The sequence below is a fragment of the Nomascus leucogenys genome, chromosome 15 (assembly GCF_006542625.1).
Source record: "Nomascus leucogenys isolate Asia chromosome 15, Asia_NLE_v1, whole genome shotgun sequence".
Classification (NCBI taxonomy): Eukaryota; Metazoa; Chordata; class Mammalia; order Primates; family Hylobatidae; genus Nomascus; species Nomascus leucogenys.
In genome coordinates this window covers 101,981,620-102,005,286 of record NC_044395.1, presented here as the reverse complement: position 1 = coordinate 102,005,286, position 23,667 = coordinate 101,981,620, and the positions used below count along the sequence as shown (strand labels likewise).

The window sequence follows — 23,667 nt, the reverse complement described above, 5'->3', positions numbered from 1 at the left end:
TTACGACATTAGTTCTATTGTAATCCTTATTTTATACTTAAGAAAAATTTTGGATCAGGGAGATTTAACACCCTTAACCAGTGGACACTTTGTACATGAGTGAGCTACAGTTTGAATGCTTTGAATCAAATTGTGTCCCCATTCCATTACACTAAGCCACTATATCTTCTGTAGGCTTGAGTCGAGAGGTTGGCAAATTATGTAAAAATAACAATCATAAAAAGTGCTTACTGTGTGCCAGTCTTCCAAGTGCTTTACATAGTTAACATAAAACTCAAGAGTGTATGTCTTTATTATCATTTGGGGTGATGTGTGTCATATACTTTGGGCCTCACAATATACAACAATGAGAGACACTCTAATATCCTGGAAAGATTGTGCTTACAATTTATTTTTCTCCCATTCTCCTTTCCCTCATTTCTTTTGCTTCCTTCCTATATTGATTTATTTTTTAACAAACTGGCATTGGATAACAAATTTACGATGAACACCATGATGGTATTTAATAAGGTACAAAAGAGTATGTAAAACGTGCCTCCTAGGAACCTACAATGTTTTACAGAAAATCAGAGGAATGCATAAATGCCTATATCATAAGAGGTACTATTCTATAGATATTCAAGGGAGAAAGAAATTGTATTTATTAGAAATTTTTGACAGTTGAAGTAGACTTTGAAATGGATTTCGGAGTTGTTGCAAGGGAAGGAAAAACCACCTTAGGGGGAAGGAACAGTGTGAACAAATCTGTGAAGACAGGAAGGAGTAGGTTTTCTGGTATTCAGGTAGTTTGATTTGTTTGTAGCAAATAAAAAGTTAGGGGGAGGACAATGCAGATGGGAGCCAGGTGATCAACTCTAAACGCCAAATTAAGAAGTTTAGGCTTTAATTTTTGCTCACAGCTCAAAGTTCCAATTTCTTTCTTTTCTTTTCTTTTTCTTTTCTTTTTTTCTTTTTTTTTTAATTTGAGATGAAGTATTGCTCTTGTCACCCAGGTTGGAGTGCAGTGGCACGATCTCGGCTCACTGAAACCTCCACTCCTCTGGGTTCAGGTGATTCACCTGCCTCAGCTTCCCAAGTAGCTGGGATTACAGGCACCTGCCATCTCACCCAGCTAATTTTTGTATTTTTAGTAGAGATGGGGTTTCACCATGTTGGCCAGGCTGGTCTTGAACTCCTGATCTCAAGTGATCTGCCCACCTCGGCCTCCCAAAGTGCTGGGATTACAGGCGTGACAAAATTCCAATTTCCGAGACTGTTTTGGGTAAGAAAACAATCAGATTTTGGAAAATACTTAACGTATATTTTTACTCAAGATAATGGTCCATCCCTTGATGCAAAGCCAGAGGGATATTTTAAGAGATTTTGGGTTGATTTTTTTTTTTTTTGGAGGCGGTCGGGGGCGGTTTGCTTTTTCACTGTATGCCAGAGAAGAGGATAATGTGAGTTGAACCTCCTTTAAAACATTTTCTTATGGCCAAGGAACACCCGCCACGAGATTGTGTTTATTTTTTATATCTTTTTAATCTGCTTACCAATTTTCAGTTAGAAAACAAAGCAACTAAAGGCACATTAAGTCTGAAAGCACTGTAATCCTCACCTCTCTCTTAGATCAGTATTGCTTCTATTGAACAAGCTTAATTGTTTTTGTTTCTGTTTAAGGAGAGGGATAAAAACCTTATATGTGAAACTTTCACTAATAACCTGAAACATCACCACAGAGACAGTCCGGTTATCCTGTGTTTGTTTAGACACCCACTTATTCACTTGCGATGCAGGTATGTAAAGCTGAACACAGAAAATAATGAGCAAGTACTATTAGCAGTTTCATTGTTAGCCAACAGATGTAAATCTCAAATTGAATCGCATCATGTCGAAGGAAAAAGGAACCCTATAAGAATGAATTTTTGAATGTCTTCCAGGCTGCGATTAAGCAACCCAACGTTTCCTTCATTCAGAAGTTCTACTACTAGCAGCTGTTAGCCACCCTATGCCTCTAAACGCGCATAGATAGGGCGGACATGTAATTTATTTTACAAAGAGGAATGGTTGTTATAAGAAAAGGAGAGGATATTAATAATATGGTAATGCAATCAGCATACATGTGAACCGTCAGGCAAACTGGGACATGCTATCACGGAATTTATATAGAAATACAAGGAAGTTAGGGGATCAAGCATATATCCACACCCATCGCCAACTTTAGCAGTGGGTGTGGCTTCTAACTAACCAATTCCTTAGAACTTGGGGGGAAAAAAAGCTCTGTAGGTCTTGTTGGTAACAGAAGAGTGTGTGAGCACCCCAGATTCTCATTCTGGCCATAATTTCCACTGGCCTAGGAAGGTGTTTGAATTTTACGGATAGATAACTTTTTCTTAAAACCTTAGCCCCAAGATCATATGACATTATTGTTCCAGGTAAGGAAAGAAAGAAATGGGACTTTACAGATTCCCTATCTTGAACACTTTCTTTGGGAACTATGTCCATCATGACCCTAAATATGGAAGTGACTCACTCATCTCAACTCCTTTTTCATGATAGTTATAGGATTTATGGGAAACGTGCCTTTGGTAGTGATAGACCAAAACTACTTTCCAGGAAATGCATCTGTGTTGGTCTCTCTGTCTCTCTCTCTCTCTCTCTCTTTGTATCTGTCAGCATGGAGACTCTTTGGATGAAAAACTATATATGGGCAGGCAAATTGTATTTCAATTCTAGCTCTGCCACTTCCTAGCTGAGTGACTCTTGGTTGGATACTTAACCTAGGTGGACATTAGTTTCTTCATCCCTTTATAACACTGCCTAAAAGCCAAGCACTCTGCTAAGTACTTTATATGGATTATATCATTCCAGTTGTCACAACAGACCTTTGGGGTAGTTATTATTATTTCCGTTTTAGGTGATAAAACAGATTATTAACTAACCTCTTCCTAGGCTTATTTTTGTTTATGGCTTTTTAATGTTTATATTTCCAAGTAATGTATAATTTCCAAAAGACAGATTGTGTCTGTTTAGGTCAATACAGACACACATCATGTAATGCTCCATAAATATTTGTTGAATGAAAGAGTGTATGAATGAATGCAAGAAAGTTGCTAAAAGTGATGTAGCTCTTCAGGATTAGAATTAGGAGTTAAACCCAAGTAATCTGAACCCATAATCTAGATGCATCTTTACATCGTCTTCCTGGCTTATTGTGCCATTGTGAACATTACGTGAAAAACTTCTTATACCAGGAACTCAATAGATATGACCTCACTTCTTTTCCTTCTTCTTATATTTGTAGTCCTTGGATATGCTGGGAAAACAAGCACTAAAAAACAGTCACCTTGTCTTGTCCAGTTCTCAGGGCGCTCATTCATACTAGATAATTCATTTAATGATTTACAATGGGTGAATATCTCTTTCTTCGGCAGGAAATCTATTTGAAAAACAAAACAAAACAAAACATGATCAGTTACTTGATGCATTCATGAGATGCGATCCAGAAAAACTTATTAAGGAATTATTTTGTCACAGTCAGTCTCTCTCAACAATGTAAGCTACTTTTTCACTGTTTCTGATTAGAGTAGATCCTTGATGTTTATTATGAGTATCATCATCATTAATGAAAATAGTATGAGAACATACTAAGATGCATAAGTGAGTAATGGTGTACCATTCTAACATTGCTAAGATGTGAATTTGGATCTTGCATGACAAGATCCAAATTCATAGTATTTGTAATGAATGGTATTTGATCCAGTATTCATGTTAAGACTTATAGCTATTGAAAAATAAGTAGCCTAAGAATGTGAAAAAATTAGAACCCTTGTACATAGCTGGAGGGAGTGGCAAATAATGGAACCACTCTGGGAAACAGTTTGACAGTTCCTCATAAAGCCAAACACAGAATTACCATATGACCCAGCCATCTGCTTCTAGATACATATAAAAAAATCAAAAACAGGGACTCAAACATATATTTGTATGCTAATATTTATTGGGGTATTATTTACAATAGCGAAAGGCTGAAAAAAACTTAAAAGTCCATCAAAAAATTAATGGATAAACAAAATGTGATATATACATACAAGGGAATACTATTCAGCTATAAAGAGCAATGAAGCTCTGATACATGCTATAACGTGGATGAATCTTTAAAAATTATGCTAAGTGAAATAGGCCAGACACAAAAGAACAAATATTGTATAATTCCATTTATATAAAATATGTAGAATAAGCAAATTCATAGAGGCAGAAAGGAGATTAAACCAGGGGCTAAGAGAAGACAAAAACTGGAAGTTATTGCTTAGTGAGTGATTAAATTTTTGTTTGGGGCGATAAAAGCTTTTGGAAATTGATAGTGGTGATGATTGCACAACATTGTGAATGTAATTAGTGCATCTAAATTGTATACTTGAAAAGTGTCAAAATAGCAAATTTTATGTTTTGGATATTTTATTACAATTTTTAAAAGATAGAAAAAAAAACAATGTGACTTTTTATTCTCTTCTAGTGCCAAATGTAGTAACTCTCACAAAATAATATAAAATTGTTTTTTTTTTAAATAGAAAAAGAAGAGAATGTTTTCTGAAAAATGAAATTTTGGATAAATGTGAAGGAGCATTAGACTGTGGCAAAGGAAATGCATGACTAACCTTGATTTGGAATAGAATAAGGGAAGAAACTTGGTGAGAGTTATTTTACCTCCAAATTTAAAGATTTGCAGACTTTTTAAAAGAGATTTCTGGTAAATGTTATGAGTCAACTTTGGCACAAAACTTCCTGGAACTAGTATCACTGTCACGTTATTTCTCAGCATGAAAATAGGTCTCAAAGTCAAAAATTTGGGGTATTTGGGGTTAAATTGATTATATAAGCCCAGTAATAATAAGATTATGTAAGCCCAATAATAATAAAATTATTATTGCAGCTCTGCTCACACTGTTTAATATGCTAATGTACATTGTAAATTACCAAGAAAAAGATCCTGTCTTCAGCAGTTTCCAAATTCAATTTACCACAGAATTCATTTAAACATATTATCACTAAGACAAATATTTATCCAAACTGCAGTCTTGTTGGGGCTGCCACACATCATGTCTACTCCCTTCTCAAACGAGAGGCCAAATGTGATAAACTATAGTTTTGATAAAAAATATTCATATCCCTCCCAGAATGAAGGTTAATTTTCCCTATTCACCTGTTATTAAGCATGCTCATGTAACCTGCTCTGGCCAATAAAATGCAAGTGAAATTTCCTGGAAGAGCTTTGGAGAATCAGTGTGTGGTACTCATTCTTCTTCTACGAGATAAGAAATGTTCTATATCGAAGCTACTCTGTCAGCCAAAATAGTGATAGACATGTTCTGAATGGGGGAGAAAAATAAGGGTGAATATCAATGATTGAAGAGGTACACTAGTAGACTGTATTACTGTTTAAAAATATTTTCTACTTTTCCCTGTAGAAGGATTACATTTCTCTTTCTCGATAATATCAAACACGGTCATGGTGAAACGGGATGTGGCGACGAGGTATGGCTCATTTCTTCAGCGCCCCGCTGCTCATCCCTCTAGGGGATCATACAGACGGGGAGGCTGTGAGGCTCCGACCCCGTGGCAGTGTCTAGGGGTGGATGTTTACAGCTGAAGCCCCAGTGAGTGTGTGTTACAAGGTGCTCTTTTAATTTAGCCATCCGTAGGTGGCTTGTGTTAGCTCAACCCCTGCCTCATTGCAAGGACAGAGGGCTTTCTGTACGCCGGGGTTCTTGCCTTGGTGTACCGGAAGAATCAGATCACGCATGCGCTTGGAGAATGACTGCTAGGCTTTATTGAGTGGAAGAAGCTCTCAGCAGACGAGGGAGCCAGAAGGGAGACGGTTTTCCCCTGGAGTCTGGCTGCTTGGCTGCTGACTCATCTCTCTCTGACTGCCTCAGCCAAACTCCATGTCGTCCCACCAGTCAATGGCTTGCCAGCGTGCTGGCGCCTGTCATGTGCTCTTCTGCTGGCGTGCTCGCCGCAACGTCCAGCTGCTTGCGTCTTCTTCCACCAGTGTGTTTCTGTTGATGTCCAGCCATTTGTGTGTGTGCCCGTTACGGTCTCGGGTTTTCACAGGCACAGGATAGGGGCGTGGCAGGCCAGGATTGTCTTGGGAAATGCAACATTCGGGCAGGAAAATAAAAATGCCTGTCCTCACCTAGGTCCGTGGGTGCAGGCACAGGAGGGAGCCCTAGCCAGGGAGCACGCCCTTCCCCACTTCTGTGTCGTTTAAAGGGACCATGCCCTTCCTTTCGCAGCCCTTCCCTTCCCCTCCTCTGTATCAGTGGGGCTTATTTGGCCAATTCCATGTGAGCAGAAGTAATGTGTATCCCACGTAGTGAGCCAACGTATGGTGTGCTATACTTATTTTCTCTATCTATCATACTGGTATTAGTCCAAATTGAGTCTGTTCAGTAAACTTGGATCTTAGATTAAAGATGACACAGAGAAGAGCTGCAGCCTCAATGTCTTACTCTGGTATGAGTAAGAAATGAATCATTATTATTTTAGACCACTAAAAGTTTGGAGTTATTTGTTACCTCAACATAGCCTAGCTTAGCCTGATTAATAGATTAGGAAACTCATCATAGGCTAATTAAGTATCCCATCTCCATAGACACTGCGAGTGTTCCAGGAATAGGCTTATAGGTCAAGCCAGACTAACATCCTTTCCCAGCATTTTTTGAATTTGAAAAGTTGTTTTCAGTCTTTATTTTTTCTCTTTGTGTTTCAGTTTTACAGTTTCTATTTTTATGTTTTCAAGTTCACTAATGTTTTCTTGTACAATCTCTAATTAGAGGTCAATTTCATCCAGTGATATTTTTATTTATTAAATTAAAATTATTTTTATTAATAAATAAATTTAATAAATTTATTAATAAAATTTATTGAATCTATTAAATTTATGTATTAAATTTCTATTAATTCATGTATTAAATTTTACTCATTACAATTAATAAGATGCCATATTTTTATTCTAGAATTTCCCTTTATTTCTCTCACCTTTATGTTGTTTTCTGAATAACTGAACATAATGTTTAGCTGTTTTAATATGCAAATCTGCCTATTCCATCACCTCTAAGTTTTCTAGATCTGTATTTGTTTCCTACTTTTTCTTCTGGATATGAGTCACATTTTCTTGCTTCTTGAAATGGTTATTTTCACTGACTGCTGAACATGGCAATATATATTATACTGTTAGATATTATTTGTAATATATTATATATATTATTATTATATATAATATAATATATTATACTGTTCCATTTAATTGTATTGTTTTAAAGAACGCTGGGCATTTTTCCATCAGGTAGTTAAAACATTTGCATATTGGCTCAATATTTTCAAGCATGTTTTTAAGTGAAAAGAAATTCTAGTGAAGTCTTTTCTTTGGATATAGTTTAACTACAGCACTAAGGCATGACACTTCTGTTACAGGAAAGGGGTCCTGATCCAGACCCCAAGAGAGGGTTCTTGGATCTTGCACAAGAAAGAATTCAGGGCGAGTCCACAGTGCAAAGCAAAAGCAAGTTTATTAAGAAAGTAAGGTGGTGAAAGAACAGCTACTCCATAGACAGAGTAGGACGTTCCTGAAAGTGAGAGGAGGAATGCGTCCACCCTAGGTACAATGCTCGTAAATATATATAGGATAAAAAAAAAAAAAAGAGCATGCAGAGATGTACTCCTCTACAAGGGTTTGTGATAAAGGATTAATTTTCTTAACTGCTATATTTTGTAAGACTCGATATTATCTTTAAGGCAAAATTAGGAATGTCTTTGTTCTCAAGTTATCAGTATCTCAGGACACTCCCAAGTCTGGGTCTGTTTAGTAAACATTATCAATCTGTTACCTTAAACATAAGCATCGAGAGGCTGGGAATATCTAACTCTGGGAATGCAGCCCAGGGCTGGTCCCAGCTTCATTTTCCTAGCCCTCACTCAAGATGGAGTCGCTCTGGTTTGAATGCCTCTTTAGGGTCTCTCCCGAATGCCGTTAGTATTCAATAATGACTGGCCATTTTGCCAGGGTGAAATTCAAATGCTTTCAAGCTCTCTGTGAGTTTCTGGAATTGTTAAGGTTTTATTGTTCTTGGTTGTTTTTTGCCCAGCCTCATAGAGTTTCACAGCCAAGGCTTAAGGGGCCTCTTAGGGAGGCTGTTTTTCCCTATGGCTCTCTGTTTCCTAGAAATCTATTCTGCAAATTCCAGCTACCTCATTTTCTCTGAACTCTTATTCTGTCTCCTCAACTCAATGAGACTGCCATTTTCTGGTTAGGATGGCACTCACTGCATCACTGTCCAGAGATTGCTTCCGGGCAAAAATCTGTGTCAAATTTAAGGCTCATCTTGTTTTCTTTCCTACTCTCAGGAAACACAATTTTGTACTACATGCCATCTACTGTCTGAAAACAACTTTTTAAAAATATATAGTAATTTCTATGTTTTAAATTTTTTACAGTGTAAGTCCAGTCCAACTTATTCCATGGTGGCTGAGAATAGAATTCCCATCATTACTGTTGCTTCTTTTATGAGTTACAAAAGTGGGATGCATTTTGTTCTGGTAGCTTTAACAGCTATCGTTTCTGACATTGCCCTGCTGCTGGTGCTGCTCTTAGAAGACTAAGTATTTTAGGAAATTCCAGTACGATTTCTAGACAAAATTTGTGTTGCTTAGTAAATTCTCTTCGTTATAAGTTATTTTAGAGATATGGGTGCTTTAAACAAACTTTCCTCTGTAGGTTTTACATATTAATATTAGTTACTGTTTATTGGGTACCTGGGTACCTGTTGTGTGTCCCATTTATATCAGTGATCTCTAATTTACCTGATAGCTTGTATATTAAAGGAGGTATTATCTATTTCACTGCAGAGGTGGAAAATTTTTTATTTAAACCATTAATTAATTTACACAGCTTACATAGCTAATAAGACAAGGAGCTATAATCTGAACTCAAGGCTTTCTGTCTCTTTTTCTAGTATGGCATAAAAAAGAAAATCCAGGCCAGGCACTAAAGATACCAGTCCTGTCTTCCGTTGATACTCCAAGTGAGATCTGTAAAGGGCTTCTGATTTGAGACTAAATTTTCCACAATGGAATGAGAACTTTGCTTTAAATGTAAATGAACAACGCCTCTAAGAGGATCATTATAGTCCTAGTGACAATTTGCGTGGCAAAACTTTCTCAATGAAGGAATCAGTGAACTATTAATAGTATTATTTTTTAAATATACTGTGGCAAGCTACTTATATCATCATAAACCAGCAACATTTCATGGACTGGTGAAACTTGGAGTGTACTGTCCTATACTCTCTGGCTTCATAAAACTCAATGAGTCCTACAACTTTCCTAAATAACAGGTTCTTCAACTGAAGCTAAGAGATTTGAACAAGAATTCCTTGAACATCTTTTTCAGCTCTTAGCATCATTGAATGGTAATAAGTTATATAGGAATTAACATATATGACATACAGTGGCAAACTAAGAAAGTTAATACATGTCTTTCATTTTTCACATTATAGTACTGAAAAGTGTCTGGAAAAATTATATATATATAAAATATTATATATATATAAAATATTATATATATAAAAATATTATATATATATAAAATATTATATATATATTATTAAATAGCCATAGGATATATATATATAGATCCTATATATAGAAAGAGATCATATATATATATATAGATCCTCTTAGAGGCGTTGTTCATTTACATTTAAAGCAAGATTCTCATTCCATTGTGGAAAATTAAGTCTCAAATCAGAAACCCTTTACAGATCTCACTTGGAGTATCAGTGGAAGACAGGACTAGTATCTTTAGTGCCTGGCCTAGATTTTCTTTTTTATGCCATACTAGAAAAAGAGACAGAAAGCCTTGAGTTCAGATTATAGCTCCTTGTCTTATTAGCTACGAAGCTGTGTAAATTAATTAATGGTTTAAATAAAACGTTTATATCCTATGGCTATTTAAAACATTAGGAGACCAGATCTTTACATAGCATGTCATTTAAACACACAGGCTTTGTTGACAGATTAACCTAAATTCACCTGTTTGCCACTTACTAGTTATATGGACTTGTGCAATTTCCTTAATTTCTGAGTTTCAGTTTACATTATTGGAGAATAGGGGACATTAATGCCTAGCACCCAGAATTTTTGTGATTATTGAGTATGAATATAAAGAGTTTAGCTCATCATGTGTCATGGTATAACCAATTAAACATAGTATTGCTTATTAAATCAATGAGGTGTGTGTGTACTATCTTGGTGTCACATAGCCCTTTTACCTTACCCATATTATAATGCTCATATACCGTCAGCTTAAATAAATATAATAATTAAATAGTTATGTTTTATTCACAGAATTACCCTGTAAGCTCCTTCAGAGCAGGTAACATGGCTTAGAAAAAAATGTGCAGAGTTTATGTACAATTACTGTGATTGAATAAGCAGATAAACTAATTAGCACCCTAAATTTATAACAATATACTAAGTTTTACTGAACAACACAATAGTGTCACATTCATGGGTAATTACGTATCACCTAGGCACAGCATAGTACTTTAGAGAACAATTTGAATGTTGGACACGAAAGCTCAGTTTTTTATTAATTTTTATTTCTGCCTATATTAGTTTCCTCAGGCTGCCATAACAAAATGCCACGGACTGGGTGGCTTAAACAACAGAGATCAATTTTCTCACATCTCTGGAGGCTACAAGCTCAAGGTGTTGGCAGGTCTGGTTTCCCCCGAAGCCTCTCTCCCTGGTTTGCAGGTAACTGACTTCTCAGTATGTCTTCACCTGGTTTTTCCTGTGTGTGTGCCTATCCCTGGTGTCTCTCTGAGTGTTCAGATTTCCTTTTCTTATAAGGACACCAGTCAGATTGGATTAGAGCTCACCCTAACAGCCTTATTTTTAACTTAATCACTTCTTTAAAAATCTTACCTCTAAATATGGTTAGATTCTGCAGCATGAGGGGTTACAACTCCAACATATGAATATTGGGGAACACAGTTCAACTCATAACACTGCACTTTTCCTGTTTGTCTTGAATAAACCTGTTGATTAGCTGTCTAAATTTGGATGAGTAACTTGCTGTTGTATCTTTCTGTGTTAGGTGCATCTGTGTGGGTGAGTATGTTTAAAACAAACATCTCAGGATATGTGATATGCTAAATGGAAAAGTAAGGAAAACATACAAGATTGCCATGTTTTTCATCGAGTCACTAGTGCAATTCTTCAGATTTCTGACAAGCTGCCTACATCCCTTGGGAAGGGGATTTGTAGTGAAGCTACTATAAAATTAGTATTTGATTGGAGATGTTTAAAAACTTCAGGAGAGTATCCATTCTACACTTGAAATTTTATGTCAAGAAATTTTGCTCCTCCCTGAGGAGCAAATATCAAGTGATATTTGAAGTTGAGGTACATTTAATCCTTTGCTTTTTTTTTTTTAATCTTTTTCTTTCTTCCTTTTTTTTTTCTTTTGCCTTGAGTATGCACTGTGTTTCCAGCTGACAGATCTTTATGTCTCTTCTTTGGAATTGCATTTCACACAACCCCTGAATCACCACAGAGAGTCACCATGATTAATCAATGAAGGCCAGAAAAATGAAAGAGTAACCACTTATCCGTGCTCAGTTTCCTTTGATGCAATACACATAAGGGGAGCTTGAGTTTTATGAGTTTGAAAGCTAAATTTGATTATAGGCTGAACTTTTTAATATATGGAGCGGCTTCATCTTTGCATTTAGACCTCTGCTCACGCAGAAATTTGTTCGAAGCATATGCAAAGAACTAATCAGAATAATAGATCTAGAAAAATTTATTTTTAGAGAGAAACACTGTATTTGTATAGACACTCTCCTTATTTTGTGGAGTCTTTGGTGCATGGAAATATTGGCTAACAAGTTATAGCTATCTCAGTGACAGAGATTCAACTATTGGAGATTTTGGATTTTAACAAATAAAAATAAAAATATTTGCTCACTTCTGAAATGTTTAAACATGTTTTCTAATTCCTGTAAATGGAGTAAATGTAATTCCTGTAAATGAGCAGACCTATACTTAAAATTTTCTTCCTGAATTCTCCAGAATAATTAAGTTAGCTATCAGCAATTACAGAATAGCAAGACAGGATTTATTTCTACCATATGCATATATTTCTTCTTCTTTGGTTGTGATTACTGATTTATCTTTGTTTATCTATTTGTGATAACCTTTTATGACAGCTGTTGCCCATCGTTAGATGCCAGCTGGATTCCTCTATGTATATAACGGTGCTAGCTTTTATAGAGATTTTAGAGGAGTTTTTTAATGGATTATAGTGAAGTTGAAAGAAGATTATTTGTTTAAGCTTTCACTTCACCAGAGGTGGTCTAACAACACCAAGTTTGAGTGCGGCTTGAATTATAAACTTAATATTTGGGCCTCGTTTTGATCAAATGTTCTTTCACACTTAGTTTCAAGAGTGTGTTCTTTATTAGCTTCTCAAACTGTGATACTAAACAATTCCGTGAAAAACTTGAAATAGTTCTTCACTTTTAATCAAGTGAGAAACCATTTGGAAGAGTCTTACTGAGCCATGAAACTCCTCTTCAGCAAAGAGTACATACATGTACTTGCATGTATGCTTTTGCATGCAAGCTCAGCGTAATGGATCCTTTGATGTTCTTTTGCCAATCTCAAGTTAAAAAAAAATGTAATCCTTCCTAATAATTTGGCCCTAAGAATTTTCTGGGATCATTTCTTCAGCTTGGTTTATGTAATCTCAAGAAGATTGGTGTTTCTGCTAAGATTTTCTTTAAAAGTAATAACACTTGCCCATAATAATGAACACACTATCTAATCTCCATTTTTAGTCAAGAACAAAAAATTTTGCTTTGAAATCATTGCAATAAAAGCCCTAGACCCAGATCATTAAGTCTAGTTAAGAATATTTATTATAAAAATAATCACATAGAAAACTGAATATTGCCTTTATGCACCTCAGAATGAAAGTATGTAACTTCCAATTAAATTATTATATGCTGGGAAGTTGTGATTTATATATTGATATGCCTATGGTATGGATTAATGGTAGTCAATTATATATTATTGTACATCAGATACCTATTTTATATCAAGAATTGACCCTGTTACTGAGAAAAGTAAATACATATTTGACATGAATCTAAAGATTTATGAATATTGCAATCAAGATAATACATAAACCAATCAGACAATTATTATACATACCAAGTTGTGGAGTATTTAGAAAAAATCTCTTTGAAAAAAAAGGGTATTACAAATAAAATATTTTGTTACAGATGACATTTGGATGGATAGAGTCAGGGAGGAAGCATTTTGGTTTATAGCCATTTTTGCTGAAACAAATAAGGATACACAATCATTGTGTTAATCATTTATATCTACCATGTACACCTGGCTCTTGCTGCCAAGTTTGCACCCTAAACTAATGTACCTTAGATTATAAAATAGTCTTCATTTTATACGATTTGTTCACATAAATATTTCCAGTCAAAATAAGATCTTGATTATAAACGATTATTTACTTGTATTAATCTGTTTGTGCTGACATAACAAAATATCACAGACTAGGTGGCTTAATTAAACAAGATAAATGTATTTTTTTCACAGTTCGGGAGGATAGAAGTCCAAGATCAAGGTGCCAGCAGAGTCAATGTCTGATGTGGCCTCTTGACATGGGTTGTAGACACTGTTGTCTTGCCTTATGCTCCCTATGCTTACATGGCGTCTTTATACCTGCACAAATAAAGAAAGAGTTCAAGCCCTCTGATCTTTTCTCTTAAGGACACTAATCCTGTGGATCAGGGTCCCACCCTTATCACCTTATTTAATCTTAATTTCTTCCTTAGATGCCCTATCTTCAAATACACACACGCTGAAAGCTGAGCCTTCAACATTATGAATTTTGAGGGAAGAACATTCAGCCCATAACACTACTTTTAAGCAAATAATAATAAAAGGGATAAGACGGAGATAAAGACATAGAAAACATACAAAAACATTAAAAGATATGGAGAAGTGTTGAAGTATTAAACTTCTATTTCTCCCTAAGTAGAGAAACAAAATGTAAATTGGAGGGAGGGAAATAATTAAAAACAATTGTATATCTGGAAGTGATAAAAACCTATGACTAAATAACTTTTAGATTAAGCAAGAAATCATAAAGGGAATTTAAAATAGTAATCAACACTGTCTGACCTAAACAGTATAGGTAGATTGAAGAGTATACATTCACACAAAAATTCCGTAGATTAATAGAGCAGAACTTGGTACATCTAATGACAGAAATTTTCATTGCTGAATATATATCCGCTCCTTTCACACAGATTTCAAAATGAATGAAATAGCTAGTGCTTCTTGCTGTTATTTTTGATAATAGGACACTGTAGGCAACTTATGTATATTCATAAAGAAAATAGATTAGCAAAATGAGATGGATACATGCCGTGGAATACTATATAATAGTTATGAACAGTAAATCAGATGCATCAGCCAACATGAATATATCTTTAAAACATAAAATACCTACACATTATATGTAAATCAAAAACATATGTAAATAAAAAATAATGATTTTAAATTTTATTTAATTTATTTTTTTAATTATACTTTAAGTTCTAGGGTACATGTGCACAACGTGCAGGTTTGTTACATATGTATACACGTGCCATGTTGGTGTGCTACACCCATTAGCTCGTCAGTTACATTAGGTATATCTCCTAATGCTATCCCTCCCCCATCCCCCCACCCCACAACAGGCCCCGGAATGTGATGTTCCCCACCCTTTGTCCATGTGTTCTCATTGTTCAATTCCCACCTATGAGTGAGAACACGCAGTGTTTGGTTTTTTGTCCTTGCGATAGTTTGCTGAGAACGATGGTTTCTAGCTTCATCCATGTCCCTACAAAGGACATGAACTCATCTGTTTTTATGGTTGCATAGGATTCCATGGTGTATATGTACCACATTTTCTTAATCCAGTCTATCATTGGTGGACATTTGGGTTGGTTCCAAGTCTTTGCTATTGAGAATAGCACAGCAATAAACATACGTGTGCATGTGTCTTTATAGCACCATGATTTATAATCCTTTGTGTCTATACCCAGTAATGGGATGGCTGGGTCAAATGGTATTTCTAGTTCTAGATCCTTGAGGAATCACCACACTGTCTTCCACAATGTTTGAACTAGTTTACAGTCCCACCAACAGTGTATAAGTGTTCCTATTTCTCCACATCCTCTCCAGCACCTGCTGTTTCCTGACTTTTTAATGATCACCATTCTAACTGGTGTGAGATGGTGGTATCTCATTGTGGTTTTGATTTATTTGCATTTCTCTGATGGCCAGTGATGATGAGCATTTTTTCATGTGTCTGTCAGCTGCATAAATGTCTTCTTTTGAGAAGTGTCTGTTCATATCCTTTGCCCACTTGTTGATGGGGTTGTTTTTTTCTTGTAAATTTGTTTGAGTTCTTTGTAGATTCTGGATATTAGCCCTTGGTCAGATGAGTAGATTGCAAAAATTTTCTCCCATTCTGTAGGTTGCCTGTTCACTCTGATGGTAGTTTCTTTTGCTGTGCAGAAGCTCTTTAGTTTAATTAGATCCCACTTGTCAATTTTGGCTTTTGTTGCCATTGCTTTTGGTGTTTTAGACATGAAGTGCTTGCCCATGCCTATGTCCTGAATGGTATTGCCTAGGTTTTCTTCTAGGGTTTTTATGGTTTTAGGTCTAACATGTAAGTCTTTAATCCATCTTGAATTAATTTTTGTATAAGGTATAAGGAAGGGATCCAGTTTCAGCTTTCTACATATGGCTAGCCAGTTTTCCCAGCACCATTTATTAAATAGGGAATTGTTTCCTCATTTCTTGTTTTTGTCAGGTTTGTCAAAGATCAGATGGTTGTAGATGTGTGGTATTATTTCTGAGGGCTCTGTTCTGTTCCATTGTTCTATATCTTTGTTTTGGTACCAGTACCATGCTGTTTTGGTTACTGTAGCCTTGTAGCATAGTTTGAAGTCAGGTAGCGTGATGCCTACAGCTTTGTTCTTTTGGCATAGGGTTGACTTGGCAATGTGGGCTCTTTTTTGGTTCCATATGAACTTTAAAGTAGTTTTTTCCAGTTCTGTGAAGAAAGTCATTGGTAGCTTGATGGGAATGGCATTGAATGTATAAATTACCTTGGGCTGTATGGCCATTTTCACGATATTGATTCTTCCTATCCATAAGCATGGAATGTTCTTCCATTTGTTTGTATCCTCTTTTATTTCATTGAGTAGTGATTTTAACTTTTAAAAGACACATATTAAACACATTATAATAAATGCTGTGGGGAGGGTAAGGAATAGCATATAAAGTAAAAAGATGAAATAGAACACAACAAGGAAGGGAACCCCCAAAGAACAATAACAATAGTTTTTTAAACTGATGTATTAATGAACCTCTTGAAACCTCAAGTCTAAGGTTTATTTTATTTTGTGTAAGACAAAGTAAAGGATTTAGTAAGATAAAATAGAATACTAGGATGAAATTTAATTGTAGAATAATTAATTTTTTCTGAGATGAATAGGAAATTTGAAGCTTAGCTAAAAAAGTAATGAACTGAATTATCCACATGGAAAAGCAGATGTGTGGGAAAACATCCATTAAATAATTTGAAGTTTGTCCCAGAGTTACTTGTTGAGAGTAAACTTTGGAAAGAACTATGTTTTTTAGAATAAAAATATAGTAAGATAATTTAATATACATCCAGCACTATTGTTATCTAAACACAAAGAATTTATAATTTTTGGCCAGGCTGGTCTTGAACTCCTGACCCCAGGTGATCTGCCCACCTCGGCTTCCCTAAGTGCTAGGATTACAGGTATGAGCCATCATGCCTGGCCAACACGGTGAAACTCCATCTCTACTAAAAAATACAAAAATTAGCCAGGCATGGTGGTATGCACCTGTAATCCCAGCTACTCAGGAGGCTGAGGCAGGAGAATCGCTTGAACTCAGGAGGTGCAGGTTGCAGTGAGTCAAGATCACACCACTGCACTTCAGTCTGGGCAACAGAGCCAGACTCCATCTAAAAAGAAAAAATATATATATATATATGTTTATATATATATGTATATATATGTGTATATATATGTATATATATGTGTATATATATATGTATATATATGTGTATATATATATGTGTATATATGTATATATATGTATATATGTGTATATATATATGTATATATATGTGTATATATATATGTGTATATATGTATATATATGTATATATGTGTATATATGTGTGTATATATATACACATATATATAATTGTTAAAGTTTTTTTGTTTATATAAAGGTAAAGGTTACAAGTACAGGTTTGTGACATGGACGTGTTGCACAGTGGTGAAATCTGGGCTTTTCTTGTAACCATCACCTGAATAATGTGCAGTGTACTTATGATGTACTTTCTCATCCTTCACCCCTCTCCCATCCTCCCACCCTAAAGTTTTGTGTCTTGCTCCAATAGAACCCTACAGCCCTGTAATAGGAGAAATATAAGACAAGTGATATGATTAATAGATATAGATAAGATTGATAAAATGCTCAGAGGCTAAATTTTTCTTGGTTCTAAAGATAAAGCCATGGGGGAGGCAGAGGACCAATACTGCGAGAAGTAGAGTAAAACTCATACAGCAACAGGGGAAAAAGTAATGATTCAAGAATCTGGTAATACTTCAAATGAAACGGGTACAAAATGAATTTTAGAAAAATTATCTAAAAACTATTAAGCATTTTAAATGTGATTTATTCTAAGTTTGGCTAACTTACGCAGCAGTATCAATTTAAAAATCTTATAGGCATACCAAAACACAATTTATTTCTCACTCTTGTCACATGTTGGTGGCTGCAGACCAGCTACAGCTCTTCTCTGCTTCGTGGGTTGTCTTTATTCCAAGAGTCAGGCTGAAGCAGCAGCCTGTATTTGGGAAATGACATTTTTGGGTGTGTGTGTGGCAGAGCAAGATGACTGGCTCTTAAATCTTCACTGGCTCCTAAAGCTTACACTTAGTCATGCTTAAGTCACATCCAATCACATCCCATTTGTCTAAGTTAGTCACACAGATCTAGTCCAGTATCAATGGGATGGGGTGTGTGTATATTCCTCCCAGTGGAAGTCTAATAAATCTCATGACAATAGGGATTTATGTTTCTCCTAAGAAATATGAATAGTCAAGAACAATGATATGATCTGCCATAATAATATCATATATAGGTTTGTCCATTTCCTGATACACCACCTTCCTAGGAATAGAAAATGTTAACTGCTAGTCCTTGCTTTAGGGCAAGTAGGTGAAAGGACTGCTATCATGATGCAGGATTTCCAAATATCAGAATGAGGTCTTTGTTCTGATGTAGCAAAATCCACATTAGAAATTTTGTTTATTTCTAGGGAGTTTGTTCCCTTTGGTCAAGAAGTTTGGTAATTATGTTCCACCAGGGGTAGGTGTGTATGTATGTGTGTGTGCATGTGTGTTGGTCTGAAAAGAATCTGCTGGTATAGCAATGCTATAAAATATTTCAATGAAGATTCTGTTTGCAGATTTATATTTACTCCCTCTTTTTGTTGTCGTTGTTATTGTTGTTGGCAAGTGCCTACTCTGAGCTGGAAATATTTTCCAGCTCCTACCTCCATCATAGCCCTAGGATGTGTAATCTGGACCGTGGCTTTCTTAACAGTGATGGAAAGATCGCTATTGCTACCCATCCTCTATATACCAACAAATACGAGAATTAACTTGTTAGTGTAGTTTTCATGGAGTAATTTAATTAAAAATAATAATAGTGAGAATTCAGAATTTAGAGGAAAAAAGCCTGAGTGATGAGAGTTGTTCAACTTGGCCAGAGAGATTAGGGAATGCTACACTGGGGAAATACATAAGTTAGGAAGAGATGTGGGAATGAGAAAATATGTTTGAACACCAGGAGGAGATAGTAAAGGCAGTGTTGTGCTGGACTTAATTGTGCCTGAGAGCTGATTATTAAATTTTCAAGATTGTGTGAGCTGGTTGTTAAACACAGCCACTATTAAAATTTAAATTATATAAACTTTTATTAAAAACAAAGGTAATAAATACTCAAAGCTTCTCATGTTCCAATTATTTTACTGCTTTTAAAGTTATTTATATCTACTGAATCCATATTGTAGACCACGTATATAATGGTGTGTTACTATGCATCCTTTCCATCTCCACGTGTAATGGCATCATGTTGGTAACTTAAAATAGACCATTATGGGAAGAGTACACCACATAAATTGGCAAATGCTACAAGTCAAGGTGAACTCTGGGGTTTTTTCGTGTGTGTGTGTGTGTGAGATCTAGATGTTAAACATTAAGCATCACACCATTGATTAAAGCAAAGTGTAATCTGATCTCATAATCTTAGAAATTTCTCCCTGAGTGAATAGAAGTGTGTGTGTGTGCATGTGTGTGTTCATGTGTGTATTACACACAAAGAAGGAGGAAGGAAGGGGAGGAGAGAGAGAGAAAAGGAGACGGAAAGCAAAATAGAAACGACGGAAACAGGGAGAACTTCCGCAACTTTTTCCCCACTTATTTGTCTCAAGGTTTTACAATAATGAATAAATTTAAAACATTAAATCAATCAACAGTTTTGTGTATAAAACACAAGGACTTTTTTTCCCTGGAGACCTGGGAAGCCATATGCCACCTGTTGTATATTTCCAAGCATCCTTTTTGTGAAGGGTTACCATGTGACAGAATTCTTTCCAATAGGATTTGAGCTGAAGGATGTATATCACTTTCAGCCTTTTTCATGAAAATCTTTCTACGTGGCCTTCCCCCTTTCTCATGAGCTACAGAGGTAATGATTGCAGTCATAGAGACTTTAGGCACCCAAGGCTGATGAGGGCAGAACCACCAAAATCTGTTCCTAACAGCATGAAGCAATCTCTTCCAGATCCCTGGCCCCGTGCCTTGAACCACACTGACTTGGAAATTTGCTAGATTTTTATGCGAAGGACAAATAATCTCATTGTTCTTGACTTCTTACATTTTGTATCATTTGTTCCAGTAGTTTAGCTTATCCTAATAGTCTATTTTAGGCATGCAAAACATTTAAAGGATAACTAAAGAGTTTTTTCTTTTAATGATATATAGACACGTGGACCCAGCCAGAGACATAAACTCAATCTATAATCCCAGTGGATAATACAGATAGGCTTTGCTAGATTGTTTGCTTCGTCAGGACTGATTCTCTGCATTTTTCTACAGATATAACTTTTCTTTTTGGGATGAGAGAGCAAGAGAAAACCAAAAAGGGGCTTGATTTTAAAGCAAACCCCAATCTGCTATGAAATTTCAAGATGTGATAAATTGTAAGAGGAAAGGAAGGAGGGAACAGAGACAAAAGATCACAGAAAGAAAAGCTAGAATGGGAGAAATGGAAGAGGGAGATCTGGTTTTAAGAAAGACTGATGCATTGGTGGCTCCTAAAGAATGTCAAATTTAAGACTCTTGATCCAACTTTTATTAAAAAGTAGGCTCTCTGCTCAGTATCTGATGGAATCCACCTGACAATTATACAGCTTTGCTCCTTTACTATCCGGGAACCCGTTTGGAAACTAGGAATGGTGCCAGGCCAACTAAATAGCAGCATATTTGTGAACGAATGAAGTCAAATGAAGGAAGTGGAGAAGTGGGAAGTGGTATGGGTCAAATAGTTATTGCAAAGGTATAGAAATATAATGAATCTGGGAGCTGGCTACTGTGGTACACAACTGTAGTCCCAGCTACTTGGCAGGGGGGAGAATCACTTGAGCCCAGGAGTTTGAGGCCACAGTGAGGTATAATGGTGCCACTGAACTCTAGCCTGGTCAACTAGGTGAGACTCTGCCTCTAAATAAATAAACAATATGTAATGAATCCTGGATGTCCTTTCCAGGTGTCTATATCAGCCCTGTCAAGCAAGACACCAAACTTATTAAATCATAAAGAACTCTTACTCACTCTGATAGCCAATATGATCTGACATTTTTAAAAAATTTAAAGTTGACATGCAAAATATGATTTGTTATCAAGAATTTTTCCTTTTTGTCTGACGATGATGATGACAAAAATACTTTTAAGAATAATAAGATAACTAATGTTGGTGTCTCCCTATTTACACACTTTCTCCTGGGTGGTACAGTCACTGGATGTTCTCACCTCCAACACCATCCACTCTTCACCTTTCTTTTTTTCTTTTCTTTTTTTTTTCTTTTTTTTTGAGACAGAGTCTCACTCTGTTGCCTAGGCTGAAGTGCAGTGGTACGATCTTGGCTCACTGCAACCTCCGCCTCCCAGGTTCACACCATTCTCCTGCCTCAGCCTCCTGAGTAGCTGGGACTACAGGCACCCGCCACCATGCCTGGCTAATTTTTTTGTATTTTTAGTAGAAACGGGGTTTCACCATGTTAGCCAGGATGGTCTCAATCTCCTGACCTCGTGATCCACCCGCCGCGGCCTCCCAAAGTGCTGGGATAACAGGCATGAGACACCGCACCTGGCCCATTCTTCACCTTTCTCTATCCTGTTCTGTGCCATGGTGGTCTCAAGGGGACTGGTCCCTGAAGACTGTTTTACTTGAAGTCTTTGGCCTTTGGATTAGGCCAAGGAAAGACAGTAGCTAGGAGGACAGAAGGAGAGAGAGATCAATATGGTCAGAAAGTGAAGTTTGAACTTTAATAAAGGCACCTTTTTTTCTTCTAAAGTCTAAGGGCCTCATAAGAGGTGAGCAGAGCATCTCTTTGTACCTCAAAGGGACTACCTGTAAAAGAGGAATTATAATCCACTCCATCCTTCAGCAAAACAGGGAAAAAATTGTTGGGATAAAGAGATAACAAGGATTTTTCTGCCTTTGCTCTTTAAGAATTATGTATTCTCTACTAGGAAAGGAAGATGCCTCTGCAAGTATTTTATGATGGCTCAAATGATGAAATTTGTATTCCCAGCTGTTGGGGGTAAATTTTTTCTCCAACATCCTTGCTGTGCTATTACCATCATCATCACCATTAATGTTATCGATAAATGTGCTATTAAAGGGAAGTTATGAATTGTTCTGGTTTATTGCAACATAAATTTTTTAAAATCAAAAGCTTTAATGTGTAGATAATACAGTGCTTTCCCATGACTCTTGGAATATATAAAATATTGACAGGACCACTCAAACTTTCTCAACACATTCAGCTACCATCTTTAGCTGTCTTTGATGTGTGCATCATACTCACAATTCAGACCTGTTCAGGTCAGCCAAGGTCTACCCAGATCATTTTTTTTTGCTTTATCTGAAGTTAATAACCTAATGGAATTCTTGCTGTGGAATATGCAACAACATATTTGGAGGGAGCAGGTAGGGATAGTTATGACAGCCTTATTTTTTGTGCCAACCAAAGCATTGCAATATGAATTAGTCTCTCCAAACTGCTTACTTTCATAATTAAATCTGCTCTAGGAATAGCTATTTTATAACTGTCACAAATCAAAGAACTATGCCACTGAAGTATCCACTTGCCAGGAGACTGTGACATCTCATCTGTTAAAAAGATGATGTTTAAAAACAGCCACTTCTCCTTTTCTTTTTGAAAGATTGTTTCACTGAATGGACATTTCCTTGAGTTGTATTGAGGGAAATGGGAGTTGAATCAGCAGCACTTACACAATGTATGACTCCTATTACTGTTCTCCCAGGAGCATAGGGATTTGCATGGCTTAGCAGACTGGAGGCTGTAATGATAGAACTCAGAGTGGGTTGGGATCACTGGAATATCTAAGGATGTATGAGGCCCGTGGTGTCCATTTTTCAGAATTCACTTCTTTAGAAGCAGACAGTGCTTTTGAGGACAAAACTAATAGTACCTAATTCCTTGGGTGTTCATTGTGAAATGCTATTATCCATGCTAAGGTAATTTGCTATTAATATGGATAATACAAAATGCTATCAAAATTTCCACTGTAATGTAGCCTTCATAAATGTCTATTAGTTAGCAACAGCTCCTGTTTCATAGTTTGAATTAACCTCTTTGAAGATGAGTGAACATTTTCTGCACAGCACAGCAGTGTGTAGCTAGCTGCAAATGGAGTGGGATTGAGGGAGAATTAGTTACTTACATAGAGTATGCCTTCATCACGTGGATGAACATATGGTACAAGTCCAGACAGTGTGAGCCACACAAAATATGTCTCTTCATTAACTATTGGAAGCTCAACAACAAAATAGAACATATGCAACTAAAAACTTGTTTATTATTTACTTCCGTTTAATGATTATCAACTTAATCTGTTGAGCATATATGATTAGATGTTCCTGGGTTTTATGCATCTCATGAAAGTAGGATTATTTTATTCCACCAATTTTTGCAATTAGCAGTTTAGAAATTGTGAATGAAATACAAGATCAAGTTAATAACAAATTAATGCTGACAAATTAGAAGGATTTGAACACAGGGACTTGGAAACGAGAGTAAATCTTTGAATAAAGATAATTTTGAAATGCAGATGAGTAAAACTGTATCTTTGATTCTGCAAGTAGAGTTAAAGAAACAGAAGGCCTATAAAAGTGGTAAATCTTGAT

At 36.1% G+C, this 23,667-nt stretch overlaps 1 long non-coding RNA gene across 1 annotated transcript in view; it reads left to right on the top strand.

Annotated features, from left to right (window-relative positions):
- Positions 1-23,667, top strand: part of LOC115830487 — an 85,231-nt gene that overhangs the window by 14,167 nt on the left and 47,397 nt on the right. Inside the window, exons 2-6 of the long non-coding RNA XR_004026039.1 lie at positions 1,660-1,775; positions 3,414-3,534; positions 4,551-4,670; positions 10,657-10,797; positions 11,141-11,448. This is a non-coding gene — a long non-coding RNA (uncharacterized LOC115830487). The remainder of the gene's footprint in view (positions 1-1,659; positions 1,776-3,413; positions 3,535-4,550; positions 4,671-10,656; positions 10,798-11,140; positions 11,449-23,667) is intronic.